Here is a 15,654-nt window from a genome sequence, read left to right as displayed (position 1 = left end):
GCTCCCTGGGGAAACCTGACAAAACCCCAGTGATTTTCCTACTCTATGCTAAGAACTGCCCTAGCCTAAAATTTGTACAATGCAAAAGAGATTAAAAAAGCACCTTTGTTTCTTCCCTTGGAATATAATTTCATAGCTGTATCCCTCAGGAGATGCTTCAAGTCTTGTCTACACTAGGAAGGCTTTGCTGGTATATTAATACCAGCCGCCAGTCCCAGAGCAGATGCAGCTTATTCTTCTGCTGGTATAAATTACAGCAGTTCCCCAACTAAAGTACGACAAGGGTTTTTTTATCCTGCTACCGTATTTGCACTAGGGATTTTCCAGCATGGGTTCAGCGTTTGATCCTTTTTCATGCTGCTGGCAGACACAGGTAGATTGTCAGAAGTGGTTCTCCCCCCTCCCAGCAGACCCTGGGACCTCTGCTCCTCCTGCTCCCTGTTGCTGTTGCGTCCCAGAGCCGGGTGTGACTGCGTGCTTTTCCATGCCTCAGATCTAACGTTTTGATGGTGTGTGACCCTGTTTGATGTTAATGGTGTGATGGACACCAGTGGCCCGACATTAAGCCAGCCTAAGTTAAATCACCATTTTGAAAATGTAGTGAGGGGACGTGGATTTCCCAGTGTTTTCCACAGAACAACGAACTGTTCACTGGCTGTGTTAATATCTTCCTTCAAACCCTACAGTTTCAAAGACCCTGAAATACCAAGGTGGCCAGGTCTTGCCTTGCATGTAAACTTTCTTCATCTCAGGTTATCATCATGACTCTATGTCCTTAAGAGTCTCTATTTCCTCAATAATTTCATTTTGACAGTATTTCTCAGCTATCGCTCATGTGAATTATAGATATTGGAAATCGATTGTCATGTTATTGTAACAATACGTACATATTGTGTAATGGTGGAATTAGAAGGTCAGCCAGTAAGGCAAATGCCAACATCCGATAAACTAAGTATTTTGTTCAGTCTTGCTTAAATGTTAGCTCCTGTTAACCGAGCCAGAGCAATCAAATGACATTGGATATCAGCAATAAAAATTGCCTGCTCCACAGCAATAAAAAAACCCCAGTCATCCATGTGTTGGTTCATGTCATTCATCAGAACAGTCACCACAGGCGTGCACGGACATGTCGGTAATCAATAACCCATCAGTGACTCAGCAGAAGCTGGTGAGATCTGTGCAGTCACTGACCTATTTTCTTTTTTATGCCAAGCTGCTCCGCCTTTAATATTACCAAGCAGTCACCTACGCAGGCCTACGCTTTAAGGTACAGCGATCGCAGTAACGTTTGCTTTCAGTAGAAATCATTCGCATTTCCGTGGTGCCGGGAGGCTGCATCCCGGATGCGATTTGCGCTGCGCTCTGCAGCGAGCGGATCCATCCTGCCCGAGACGAGGCAGAGCAGGAGCGGGAGCGGCAGCGGCAGCGGGAGCCGGGGCACGGGAACGTGACCAGCAGCACTAGGTGCGAGGAGGCGAGGCGGCTGCTGCGCGGCCTGAGTAAGCTGCGGGGACATCGCATCTGCTTTCGGCAGAAGTGCCTCAAAACCTTTCCAAGCCACACAGCCCTAAATCCTTCGGGAGGATCCGATTTCCTGGGGCCAATTCTAGGGGTGTCATCGAGCGGGCATCATCAAACTGTTGCCCTCTCTGGCCCCTCCGGCCGGACCCCGCAGGGATGCTGCCGTGCACGGGGGATGCGCTGGGGAAACGGGGAGGAAAAAAATACCACAGTTTACTGAAAAGAGGGCGGAGCAGCCCCCCGGCCGAGCCCCGCCGGTGCGCGGGCAGCCGCCCCGGGCCCCCCCCGGGGAGCGAGGGCCGGGTCCGCCCCCGGCGCCGCGCGGCTGCAGCCCCGCTCCGGGCGGGCACGGCGGCCCTGCACGCCCGCCCCCCGCCGGCCCTCGGCCGCCATACTGCGGGGCAACCCAAACTTGTTACACGCGGGCAGCAACTCCTCCTCCCGCCGCCGCCCTGCCCCCGCCGGCGCGGGGAGGAGGGGGCTGCGCCGGCCCAGCCTGCTGCGGGGAAGGCGCCGAGGCGGGCGGGGGCCGGGGCGAAGGCAGCGCCACAGACCCCGCAGGTAGGAGCGCCCGGCGGGGCGGGCTGCGCGCCGCCCGGGGCCGGGGGAGGCGGCGGCGGCGGCGGCGGCGGCGGGGGAGGGGTGGAGGCGGCGGCGGCGGCGCTGGCGGCAGAGGCAGAGGCAGGGGCAGAGGCAGGGCGGCCGCGCCGGGGCCAGCGTCTGGCCGTGCCCGCCGCGCCTCCTCCCGCCGAGGTGGGTGCGGGGGCTGCCGGAGCGGCGGGGCTGGGGTCGGCACCGCGGCGGGGGCAGGGCGGTGCCGGCGCACCTGCAGAGCGGGACCTCCCGCCCGGCGGGGCCGAGCCCGACCGCCGGCTGCAGAGAGGGGGCGCGGGCGGCGGCGGCGAGGGGGGACCCGGCGCGGGCGGCGAGAGCCCCCGCCGGCGGCGCGACCGGAGCGGGGCGGAGAGGAGGAGCCTTCCGCAGCAAATGAGCGAGGGCTGGCAGGTTTATAAATGGGCTTTTTCTCCCACCACCCCCAAGCCCCGCTGACTGGCGGCAGCTCCCTGTCTGGCCGCCCGCGGCGGCTCCCCATGGTGCGTCCCGGGGCGGCGGGCCGGTGCCCGGGCCCCCGCCGCCGGTCCTGGCTGCACCTGCCGCGGCGGCGGGGCTGGGCGAGGGCCGAGGGCACTCCCGGGGGTGGTGAACACGGATGCGAGGCGTTTTCGCCCAGCCGGGGAGCGGCCCGGTCGCTTCCAAGTGCCAGCCCAGGTTGCCATTAATGTGTCTGGGCACCTCGGGGAAGGCTGCTGCCTGCTGGAGCCGCGGTCCCTTGCTCAGCGAATAGCAGGACGCTGTACTGGGTGCTTGCTGTTGGGAAACTGGCTGCATATGTTTTGAAGAGCTATTATATGCTGTTTTATTTTTCAGCGGTCAGGAGAGTTTAAATCAGGTCTGCACAGAGGTGCTGAGTTTGCAAGGGATGGGTAAAGCGACATTGGAGTTTCCTGTCTATTCCTGTCTGCCCTGCAGCTGAATATAAGCGGTTGTCTTCTCTGCTGCTTTGTGGAGGTGTGGGCTGTTTGGCGGTGTTTTCTGCGTATACGAAACCACGCAGCATCGGTGTTCAAGGGAGAAGGAGTGAGTGGACGAATGCAGTGATTTGTAACTTACTGTTGCAGCTCGTCTCTATTATGTGAGTGCCATTAGCAGGGAGGGGAACAGGAGCTTGTTCCTGGCCCTAGTGTGGGAGGGAACCTGGTGGATCTGCAGGTTGAAGGGCTTTTTCATGCCTGCTCTTTGGTTTCGTGCTGAAACACTTTCCTGCCGTCCTCTTACCTCCTGTCTGTATTACCACCTACCGCTTGCAACGAGATACTTCAGCTGAAAAAGGTGAAACAGTAGCTCTAAGTCTGTGACACCCAAGTATTTCTAGTAGGCTCTGGAAATCAATGTGGTTGTAAAGCCTCTTTTTTTTTTTTTTTTTTTTAATTAAAATACCTACAGTAATTAGCCGGAGGCTGTTGACTGCTTTATGACCATCAGGCTCAGAAATAGGTACTGATCTCATACTCCCTTCTGGATACCTATACGGAGGTTTTGTTAGAGAACTGTTTAATGACTTCTTTTATTAGAAAGAGTGCGAGCTTAGGCGGTTATGCAAGTGCAGCTAAAGGAAGCCCTGCTGCCTGCGTGGCTGTGGGATGGCGTGCGCGGGGCCACGCTGGAGTGGGAGTATCGCTTACAGACTGGGTTAGAAAGGGGCATTGTCAGAGAGAGAACCGAGTAGCTTGTGTAGGGTGAAATGCTGTATGAACCACGTTCCCTGCCGTGCAGGGAATTGCATGAGTACGGTGCGACTGGGATGAGCGGGCTGTGGACGGGCACTGATCCTTTCTGGTAGGAGGGATGCGGCGCAGGCGGCTCTTTTCCACTGAAAGCAAATGAGTGGCAAGGGAATAGGTTTCTACGTGTATGTTCATCAAGGAAAAAAAAAGAAAGCTTTGCAAATGTGGAGCTGCATTGACAGATGAAGTCTGTCTCTACTGGGATTTCTTGGCCTAGAGAGCAAATAATTCACCCCCCACCCCCAAAAAGCAATTATTCTGTGTACACTTTGTGGTGGTCAGGGTTTGCTACAGTCTGCTGACAAAAGCTGCTTGCAGTCATACCTACCAAAATAGGTCTATAGCTGTTCTGTTTTGTTTTTTAAAGAAACAAAAGGCACTGTAGCTGGTGGGGAGGGCGGCAGCTCCTTCCACAGCGAGTGAAGCATTTCATGTCAGTGTTTGATGTGAGTGGATTTATTCAAAACTGTAAGACTGATTCATAGATTTTTCTGGACTTTGTAAGTACGGGTGTGCCTGGAGACATCACTTAATGTGCTGTGTTGCCCTCTCTTTGCTGGTGTTATGATTTAGTCCCCTCTCCTCCCCCCCAACATAAACAGCTATTACATTAAACACTTGATAACCTTTTGTTAACCTGCTTGCACAGATGCAGCTGTGCCCTGCCAAAAGCATGTGGCTTTATACCACTTAGAGGTCCTGCAAGAAGGAGAGATGATCTGGATGCCCTGGCGCTTCTCTTGGTGGCCTGCCTCCTGAGCAGCTGAGCTTCAGCGTTACCCGCTTCGTCCAACCTCTTACTGGGGAGGAGCTGGAAACCTCTCGAGAGGATCTGTAATCTGCCCAGGGCCACTTGGCTGGAGTTGGAGGCTGCACTGTGCTTGCTCTGCTGCGCGCTCTTGCGCTCGCTCCCAGCCATCTTAAGGGGTGCATGTTGAATGAACGTTATGATGTTAAAGTATGTTGTGTTGGATGTTTCTTGCAGTGAAGTAAGTGGAGGCCTCTTTCAGTCATGCCAAAATGAGTTCTTGATCTGAGCTGCTACCGCTTGATCCAGTACTTGCATATGCCACCTGGTTTGCAAAAGGTGTTGGATAAGTTGGTAGATGGTTGTGCCTTACTCTGATTCTAAAGGTGATGATCCAAAGCGGGGCTCTTAAGTAACTGGAAATAACTATGATAAAAATGCTCCAAGATTTTATGCTGCCTCTGAACTCCTCAAATGTTTTGTTTGAGTTTTTGTTTTCTCTGGAAAAAATGTAATCTCAAGCCACAGTTGATGCAATTTTGTAGATGATAAGAAAAGAACGTGTTTTCCCTGAATGCTCAGGGATGAGGTTCTTTGTCCCAGTTTTTGCCATGCAAAGATAACTTGAAATCAGTAGTGACAGGGAAGGAAAGATGTAATTGCTAAGGTTGACTAACATTTCTTGTAAGCCTTCAGTGCTTCCAAGTGTTGGATCTTGTAAATATTCATATTATTCTATGATTTAAATGAGTTGAAAAGTAGTTTCTGAAAGTGCGTGACCGTGAAAGTGTTATTCATTAATGGATGCTGATCTACTAATGCTTCCCACTAAACTGATGTTTAATTACTTGTAGACATGACAGAGAATTTTTCACAATGTTTTACTTTTAGAAAAATGCACGAAACAGTAATATATTCCAGGTAGCATGTGACAATAAGGATGGAGACTTAAAAGTGACAAGAAGAAGCAGCAAAGCAAGGTCATAAACTTTCCAGAGCTACCCTTTAAAGGTCCCCTTTTTTTACACCTGTATATAAATTACTATGTTGAAAGTTTTAAATGAGAATTCAGATTTTCATTATTGTGGTAATACTAAACAGTTTTGGGGTGTTCTTTGTTGTGCTTAATACTCAGCTGCTGTGTGCTGTGTTTAGTTAGCTGAAGAAAGGTGTGCCTGGTTGGGATGTTGTATAATAAATAAGGAGCTGGGAAGTGCTGTTGGCTGTTTTATTTGATTTTTTTTTTTTTTTTTCTTTCCCTGAAGCTTTCCCTCTCCTCCTGTCTGACTGGTAATTTCTCTGATGATAAAGCAGCATTTTATAAGGCCTTCTTCATCTGGCTTTGCATAGTCTTGTGCTTGAGTGTCTACGCAGATAGGTGAAAGTGTATCAAAAAGAGTGAGGAAGGTCCCACTTGTTTTACTGGGGTCTTGAGTTTCGGGAAGATGAAGTGGCTGCAGAGTTGCTTTTTCAGTGTAGCACACAACTGGTTCTGTACCAAGAGGAGCCTGTGAATGCTGAAAGGATGCTGCTGCAGCTGCCATTTGGGGACTTGACTCAATGGTGCATTGATGTAGCTGTAACAGGCTGGGTGGAAGCTGTTTTAACTGTTTTCCCTCTGAGATGAGGGTTTCATCTTTGTTTCTTGGATGAGTTAATGAAAGGAAAGAAAATGACTTCTTGTCTTCCCACAACTGTTCGGTTACAAACCAAAAGTAGCACCTCGTATTTCAGGCTAATGTGTGCCATCATCTTATATGGGGAAGTTGCAGGTCTTGCTGTCCAGAACTGGATTAACAAGGTCTTGCATTTAATTGTGTTCTGGCCAAAAGGCTTTTATGTTCTGTCTTTTATCTACCTGTAAAGTTCCAGGAATGTAAAGGGCTGCTCAGCTTTCCAGCTGGAGGTATTGCTGCAGCCTGCCTTCACTACGAGGGAGGTTAGTACCTGTAGTAAGAAGGGTGTTGGGCTCCTCTTCTGCTAACCTTGGGTGTCCAGGAGCTGCTCTTTTCCCTCCTGCTCCCCGCCTTGCCAGGCTGTGCTGCAGCAAGCTTCTGGGTACATGAACACATTTCTGAAAATGGCATGAGTAAATAAGAAGAAACTTATTTTTGGTACTGTTAGCACTTTTTTATGATGGGATGGAGGGAGAAGAAAGAAAAGACTTTTTTCAATGAGGGGGCATGCATGTTTTTTGTAGTACTGCGACTCAGGCTTCTGACAAGTAAGTGTTTTAAAGGACCAAGCAGCAGACTTTACTTCAAGAGTATGTTCTTACAGTGCCTGAGGGGGAAACAAAACAGATGGCAAATTCATAAAAATGGCAAATTAATAAAAACTTGGACTATAGATATGAGCAGATAAGGAACTTTTGTAAGTATAGTAAGTAAAGTTAAGCCCATGTATCATGTTTAGAACAAGTTTGTAGTAATCTAGAAATAATACCCGTTTTCCTGTCTTTCCCTCCTCTTCTACCTATTTCTTTTTCTCTCTGTTCATGTACAGCAGTGAACTCATAATCCACCAGGCATTTTCTGCATTGATCCTCTTAAAAAATTAGCATTAGCCTATATATGAGGCAGACCAAAGAGGATTGAATGCTGTGCTGCAAAATTAGTACCTCTTGGCCTCGTTGCAAGGACAGGCAGGTTGCATTTCACTTGTTGCCTCTCTCTGAAGAATGCTTTTGGTGCTGTGGTATGGCATGGGCTTGAGGGGAGAACAGGTGATCATGCATTGCGAGGAGCTTGCTTTGTATGTTCCTGTGCACGATTGTGCATGCTGAGCAGATGCGTACGTGATTGAGCACTTACATGAAACGTATGGAATTAGCAGACTGGGAAATCGTGACGTCCTTAATGCATCTGATTACTCAACTGAGCTGGGAGACAGAAGAGGATATGCAAAGCAGGGGAAAGTTTATGGAGACAGGCATTTCTGCTGGGAAAGCAGGCAGGAGAGTAGAAACTTCTGCAAACTGTATTAGCTCTTTGCTGGTATGCAAGAGAGACCAGCTGGTGTCTGGAAGCTAAAGCAGGTCTAACGCGACTGCAGCGAGGTGAGACAGAATGGGGAGGCTGGTGTTCTGTGCTTGAATACGGCCTGCCAGGTCCGGACAGATTTGCATGCATTGCAGATGCCAGAGAGGGGGGAAAAAGGGGAAAAATGCATGAAACGTGATTATAGTTCTTGCTTTGTTCAAGAGTAGTTTTCAAGGGCAGGCTTTAACTGTGTTTCTGCTGAGTTTTTCCTCCTTCCCCCAATATAAAGCAGGCATTCTCCTTGCCCCAGATGATTTTTATATGTATGGTTTTTATATGTATATGCTTGGTTGTGCTTGTTTTGTTTTTTTTTTTTCATAAACAAATGATGCTCTATGAACTTTGTCATTGTGTATACAAAGAGATGCATAGAAAAGTGGAGGCTATATATATATATATATATTTTCTTTTAAAGAATGTCTTTGTTCTCATTTCCACTGAAAGAGATAATGTGTTATGGTTGGTTGTTACTGGAAAAACAATGCAGGATGTAGGGAAGAGACCTAGAGATGTGAAAGTTCTTGGATTTGTATTTGAATTCTCTCTCAGTCTAAGTTTGCTGTGTTTTGGGGACAATGGAAAAATATAGACTTTTTTTTTAAACAGAGTGCGCTATGAATTTATGTCTTAAATCAGGTTGTTGAGGTTGTGCTTGGCTTTGCTTACATTTGTTGCAGTTAAACTTCCAAGTCTGAAATACTTCAGAAGGAGCTAGCTGTCTCTTACATTGTTTAGTGTAAAGTGGCTTGGTCAAAGTTTGTGTGAGGAACAAAGTTTGTGACACTAAATTTGGTAATTTATCTCTGTAAAATGCATTATTGTAACTTCCCAGTTTGCAAGTTGTCTCTTTTGACAGTAGGAGAAAATAAACCTGCTGTGCCTTGTGGTGTTTGGGAGTGTCATATGCACGTGGGTTACACTGGTATGTTCTCTGGAGTTATAGTAACTTTTAAGTATCGATATAATATTTTACAGATACCTTTCCCTGTGCTTTTACCTCATCCAGTAATGTTTGAATTTATTCAGAAGCCATTTATTAAGTCACATTTAAGAAATAAAATCCCAGTTGTTAACTCAAGTGGAACACTTGCTGTTCAGTGGAACCAGCTGAGATTCTTCTCACTCACCGGAGGACGAGAGGACGGCAGAGTTTGTGCAAAAAGGCTATACCTTTCATTGGACCAACTGATATAATTGGGAAAGTGACAGGAATATAGACAGGCTTTTGGACAATCAATCTTTTCTGAACCTAATCTAATAAAATATTTATCATCCTTCCCTGTAAGTCCCATCTTGGATGTTCTTGGTAGGCTCTGTAATTCTTGTCAGACATTGTAGTGTGGGCTGTGAGATATTTCTGCGTGTAATTCTGTATTTAATTTGAGTATGGTAAGAGTGATCTGCAAAGCATTTATAAACGGAGGAGTGTTCTGCACACAGAAGTTAGTAGCCAGGCCCTGACCTTGCTAGCAGCTGTGCGTGGATGGAGCATAGCTGAGGTTGGGGATAAGCCTGCAGAGGTTTACCTGTAGGACAGGGGCCCTACACAAGCATACTGTCCTGATGTCTCAAAAAACAACAACAACAAAAAAAATTAAAAATATTTGCTATGGTAACAGGGCAGTAATGCTTGAATTGGTCATTTTGCATATAGAGTTCTGCTGGAGCAATGCTGTGCTAAAAGCTTTTTTCTTCTCCCACATTTGTGTTGTTTCTTTTAACAAAAAGCGCGTAAAACGGCCAGAGGCAAGAAATTACGCATTCCTGTTTTCACTCAGCAATTGCATAATTACTAAGGATTTGCAAGAGATGCATATGTATGCACACACAGATCCCCTTCCGTATTTGGCTGCAGATGTACCCTACCTGAAGGGTCCATTTGTCAGAAAATTAGTTGTCCATCAGAACTGTAGGTGCAAAGAAAATAAATACTTTTGATAGAACTAATATTCCGCCCCTCTCCCCCCCAAGAACCCCAAACAAAAACAAATTCTGCAGAGCCACTAAAAATTACCTGTCTCTTGCTCAGGAGTAAGAATTACGTTGGGTTTTTTTTTTTTTTTTATTAACCTGTTAAAATCTAGTGTTACTTAGATGAGAGAATGGCTACCTTTTTCTTGAAATTATTGAGGTTGTTAAAAATCTGCAGTTACATGTTTAGATGCTTGGCCTTACTGAAATAAGTTTACCATTCAGTTGAATTTTTACTCCAAGTGTCAGGGAAATTGATAAACTGCCTTGAAAGGTCATCCTGATTATCTACAAGGTAAGTGAGATGTATAATGGCCTTTTCATTTCACTTCTTTTGCACAGGATTTAGTTGTGAGGGATTGTATGATAAGTATGTAAGACAGACCTTTTCTTAGGCTTAAGAGCTTTCCTCTGTGCAATTCTATCTCCCCAAAGAATTAATTAATTAAATAAATAAATAAAACCCCAACCCATACGTATACATTCACAGCATACTAATTTTTTAACATATTTGACTAGCTATTTTCATTGAGGGTAGATACTACTGAAATAGTGTTGTCTTCAAATACACAAAGAAATAAATCTAAGTGTATCTTGAATCTCATATTTTATATGTCTAAGGGATTTATTATTGCAGTGGCAGAAGGTGTGTGGCATAAATCTGTTTCATACAAACACATGGCTGTGTAAATTAAATGTGTGTATTTTAAAGCTAAAATTAGTATTTGCTCACAGAATTAAGATTCCGATAAGGAGACATTCTCCAGTGGTTGAATTTGCCTATTTGGAATTGATTTTTTTTTTTTTTTTTTTAAAAGGCTCTGCTTGCGTCTGCCCTGAAATGGGCCTCCTATGTGCATAAATTGATTGTGCATCAAATGGTACATGCTGATATTCAGAAATTCCACTGAGGTTTTTAAGAACTTCTTTTTCCAGCTTTAGCACTGACAGCCACCAGGGGAAAAAGTGACCATTATTCAGAACCTGTCTTCTGTTGTCTGATTTAATTGTTGGCTTTTATCAGAGCTCAGTTCCTGTCGCTGCATGTCTGCATCTGTTTTTCTTCATAGCTATGCCTTCATCATCTGGAATAGGATGCAGATTTATTATGTCAATTGCTTTGGAAAAAGAAATTTCTCAACAGATTATGAAATGATGCTTTTGATCGGGTGAAGCGTCTGATGGCCTTTGCATTCTCTGGTTTCTGCTTAGCGTTTGCCGAGAAGGTTGTACAGATTGAAGACCAATTTGCCGCTGTATGAAGGATGGTGCCGAAATAGGTCTGGGAGCGTGTCCAGGGGAAGGGGTGAGTGCGCAGAAAGTCCCTTGAGCAGGGGCAGTTAATGTTTGTCTGCGGAAGGTGAATGGAGTCAGCTGTGCTAATTTCTATGCAATAAATGGGCTTTGGGAGTCAAAGGTGTTAACGTGACCCTGTCGTTACACGGAGGCTGTGGTGAAGGGAGCTTTGAGGTTCCCACAGAGAGATCTTGGCCTGCATATTTCCATGGCAACTGCCGTCACTTAAACATTTATAACCTTTGATTAAAGATACAAAAAGGAGGGGAAAACCTTTTAAACATTACAAATTTAAAGCTTTAACTAGGTCTTTCATTTTAACAATATCCCTTATTTACATTCCTTGGAGTGTGGAGGTTTTATAAGGAACACAGCTGTCCCTTCCCCATTTGAGATGAGATTTCGGGGTAAATGCGATGTTCTGGAGATAGCTACCTGACTTTGATCATAGCTGCACTGCACTGACATCACTCCACCAATTTAGTTGCTATTTATTTACATGAGTGTATTTTGAACCAAAATTATACTTGAAGTCTATTATGCAAGGAGATTTGTGTCCCTGATAAAAGGGTTTGAGGAAAATAACTAATTCTGTGTTGAATAAAATTTATTTTTGAAGAGGAGGATCATGAGATATACCCTAAATTAAAGTCTCTTAAGCAGTATAATGGCTGATACACAAAAGGGAGAGCAAGCTGTTCCTGCAGAAACTGAGGCTTGCTCTTGGCTTGCAAACTATGTGGAAGGGCATGTTTATGCTTGGTGCATCTTCCCATCCCTCCTTCCTCTCCCCCACATGTGCGTTCATTAAAATATTTTACTTCATGCTATGGTGGCAGGGTAGCAGTGCTGTGAAAGAAAGGCTCTCCGTTCAGGTCAGGTATTCTCGTGTCGAATGCTCTGGTGCAGCATGTTACACCTTCTGGGAGTTTCTCACTGCTGGAAAGCAATGGAGTTCTGGAAGCAAATTGAATAGTCTTCCATTATATTTTTCTGCTTTCTTTTAAATCTTGGTCTCCGCCCCCCTCCCCCCCCCCCCCCGTGTTTTTTTTCCCCCTCTATTTCTTTTTTTTGCCACCTGCCACTCTTTTTGAATCATCCTTGGGGAGATGGAGGAAGTACTGAATGTGCTGGTGGATTTCATGGTTACGTTACCAAAAGTTGAGCCGTAATTTCAGGACTAGCACAGTGGGAGCTCTGAAGAGGGATGAAATAAAGCTGTGTTTCTTCTGTGCCTTTGCTTTGGGCAGCTGAAATTTGGTTTTGCTTTCTACTAATCAGTACTGACTGTAGGTGAGGGCAGAAGTGGTACGGCTGGCTCGGTGAGAGAACATCACAGGTGTAAAGGGCTGTTCTGCGAGGACTGCGTGCTCCAGCATTTCACCATCACTTCTTTTCTTTCCAAAGGAAGAGATGTATAGATACTGCTAAGACTAACAGCTGGTGTTTGGTAGTTTAAATGGACAGGGCTGGCTACGGTTGCCAACACAGAGAGTTTTACTGCTACAGATGTATTGTTCCATCCGAATTTCTAAGGCTGAGCACACTGTACGGTTGTTAGCAGCCTCACGTGCTGCTTCTGCTGGGACTGTGGAGGGGCCTTCGTGCTGCTCTGGTACAAGCCCTTGACATTCCTCAAGAAAGTTTTTAGTACTGAAAGACCTGGTTGGTTACTGTGGAAAGTTCGTAGCAACTACGCAAACACGACTGGAAAGTTCATGATACTGGGATATTTGTAAGGATGTCCTCCATTATAGAACAGACAGAAAGGAAAAGAAAACTTGGAGGAAAAATGAAAGGGCGTTGTGAAATACTTTTTTTTCTTCCAGGCTAGCTGTGGATATTGATGCTGTTACTAATCCGTGGAATTTTGTGTTGGGAATGATTTTCAGTAGCTGTTGTGATATGAGTAAGTACTTCTGTCTGCCCTGTGAAATACGAGAAAACTTTTCTGGTGACATGTTGCCTGCTTGGGATCTAAATATGCTTTTGAAAAGCAGGAGCACGCAGAGGTCATCCTGATGTCAGGGCTATATGTCAAATGGACTTCTTTACATAGTTACAGCATTTCTCACTGTTTTAATGAATCAGAAAGGTGGGGTTTGTAAATTTTTTTTTTTTGAATAGTCAGAGGATGAAAGCTATACAGCTCAGCCTCAGGAAACAGCCCAAGGTGTCCTCTGTGTCGAAATGTGCATGTACGAGTATGGGGAGCTTGATATTACCTATTCTTGTGTTGCATTTTGTATGCTTCCTTTTACTATACTGAAATGTTTGTAATCCAGTGCACGTTTTATAACAGTGATGTCATCATGAAATGGTTTGGCTTATTTACAAGGATTGTGAATGCACAGGTGTTACTAGTGTTAAGAGAACTCAAAGCTGTGTTTTTATGTTCTGCAAATCCAGAAGATGCTATGCTTCAGAGTGACTCCCCCCCCCCCCCCTTTTCTTCTTGTCTGAGTTCCTTACTCCACTTTTCCCTTTCTACCTTTAAAGTGACTACCCATTCTTAGGTTTTTTACATACCGTCAGCGATTCTGCAGCTCAAGTGGCTTTTTGTGAAAGTTCTTGATTAATACTTGTTGTTTCCTTTCTGGAGATGCGTAGGTGGAGGAGCTTTGTAATGTGAGGAGTGTGGTTACTGCTGGCGTCTTGCAAGGAGAAGAGGTTGAAGACTTGTACCGCGTCAGGGCACTTGCTGGGTGACGCGGGTCCCTTGAATGACAGCATCCCCAAAGGGCTGGGATTGGGGAGTAGCTGTGTGGCAGGGTGGCAGACTCAAACCCTCTGAGGGCATTTGTGGGCTCAGCTAACGGCCTGTGCTGGTGGCAGGGCAGCGATGAAGCTGGTCTTACCTTCTGGTAGAAGTTTACTCCCAAAGCGAGCGAATTAGTGTTTTGAAAAAGAATGGTGGTTTGGCATGGGGGGATATAACAACTCAAGTTGACCCACTAGCAAGCTGGAAAGGAAGGAAAGCTCTAAGTTTTGTAAGCCAACTGAAAAATGTGCACCAGAATATGAATGCGGACAAAATAAAGACCTATCTGAGAATGAAATCTCTGGAGTCAGTAGTGGAGGTGTTTTGCCATGGGCAAGGCACTTCTGTTTTCAGCCTGGTGAGCATGTGTCTGAGAGAGGACCTTGGCCCTAGTCAGGGGTCGGCTCCAGAGCGAGGTGTCTCAATCGGTATGCTTTCAGTTCCTTAAAAGTAAGGATTTCTTTGGCCGAGCTCCTTTTTGGTTGCTGAGGTATGAGGTGTTGTTTTGGCAACTTCTGTTTTTAACCAGAGTTTAACAACTGCATTTTAAGGCTGAGGCAACTACTGGATCAAGTTGCCTTACCACCTGAACACAAGACATTACGCGAGTGTATCCAGGTACACCCGTGAAGAAGGGCTGTCATTTGTCTTCAGATGGAAGAATGCTCAGTGCAACACCAGAGTCACAAACCCCCTTTCCAAGGTGGTTTTGTTCTTGTGGTTACTCACCAGAGAAGGAAAGCCGTGAGGTTTCCGTCAGCTGCTGCGATGGGGAGGGAGAGCACTCCCATACCTGTCGTACGGTGTGGGGAGTGGATTGGGTCAGTGCTGGAGGAAGGAAAACCTTCTTTGATAGCTTGCTTCTGTATAGTGTACAACTAAGATTTTAACTGATATTTCAGGGTCCTGAAAACTTGTTTAGGAGCTTTGTGAGGGTTTATGTCCTGTTTCATCACTGAGGGAATAACAACGAGCAAGCTCTAGATAAATAATACTTGAAACTTCCCAAAAGGCAGATAGAGATGCATAGAGGTGGGGAACCGAGTTGTCAAAAATTAATGCTCTTGAAAGCGCATGTTGAAGTTTGAAGATGGGTACATAAAGTGTGGGACAGACCCTGATGATCTGAGCATGCATCTCCAGCGGGAAGGGTGCTGCAGCAGCTCTGAACTTGTGCGTTCAGCCCGTGCTGTTTGGGGAGTCTCGGTTATCGTTCATCCAGATCCTGTAGTGTCTGGATAAAGCTCAGCTGGAATAGATATGTACACAGGAGATAATATTGTAGCCTTTGTTCAGAATTTGCATGTTTTTTTGTTGGCTTCTGAAAAATTTGTTCATGGTTTCACTGAAACGAGCAGTGTGGATTTTTAATGTAGTACTTTCGTTACAGCCAGTAGCACTGTGAAAATGTCTGTTTAGATGTCCATGTAGGGTTGTGATAGCTGCAGTGACTTCAAGAGTTCTTCAGATGTGATCAAATGACTTCAGTAGGCTTTTTTGAGACCCCCCTTGTGGCGTTGAAATCCTTTGTGATTACATGACTTTAAGATGTTCGCACTTTGAGTTTTAAGACTTTATACACTTTAAAATTGTAAATGTGGTATCAATACTGAGATGTTATATTTATTTATCCAGCCAAGATGCTGTATTTAGTTATCCAGGCAATTACGTTATTAATTTTTTCTTTACACATTGCCACTTGTGAGTGTTCCTTCTCTTCACAGACAGAGGAACCTTTGGTTAGGGTAAAAATTAATCAAATATTGACAGTAAAGCCATAGGCATTTTATAGGCCATACTATCTAATAGTGGCATACATTAAGATTCTTATGGGAAGCAAGGAAAAAAAAAATTTATTGCTGAGGTACTGATGATAATGATGCCTATTGATTTCAGCATTCGAAGAGGAAAAATACAGAGTTTTGAGCCACTGTGTTTATTTCAGCAAGTCATTTTTTGAAAATGTATTGA

The 15,654-nt window shown here is 45.5% G+C and overlaps 1 protein-coding gene across 3 annotated transcripts in view; it reads left to right on the top strand.

Annotated features, from left to right (window-relative positions):
• The first annotated feature begins 1,855 nt into the window (after positions 1 to 1,855).
• SEMA4D (semaphorin 4D) overlaps positions 1,856 to 15,654 on the top strand; it is a 102,608-nt gene continuing 88,809 nt past the window's right edge. For all 3 annotated transcript variants that reach the window (XM_075526193.1, XM_075526192.1, XM_075526190.1), the window contains exon 1: positions 1,856 to 2,082. The gene's annotated coding sequence lies outside the window, so the exon portion shown is untranslated. The remainder of the gene's footprint in view (positions 2,083 to 15,654) is intronic.

The sequence above is a fragment of the Mycteria americana genome, chromosome Z (genome assembly GCF_035582795.1).
Source record: "Mycteria americana isolate JAX WOST 10 ecotype Jacksonville Zoo and Gardens chromosome Z, USCA_MyAme_1.0, whole genome shotgun sequence".
In the NCBI taxonomy this organism is placed as follows: domain Eukaryota; kingdom Metazoa; phylum Chordata; class Aves; order Ciconiiformes; family Ciconiidae; genus Mycteria; species Mycteria americana.
Note: the sequence above shows the minus strand (reverse complement) of the source record. Positions and strands in the feature narration are given on the sequence as shown.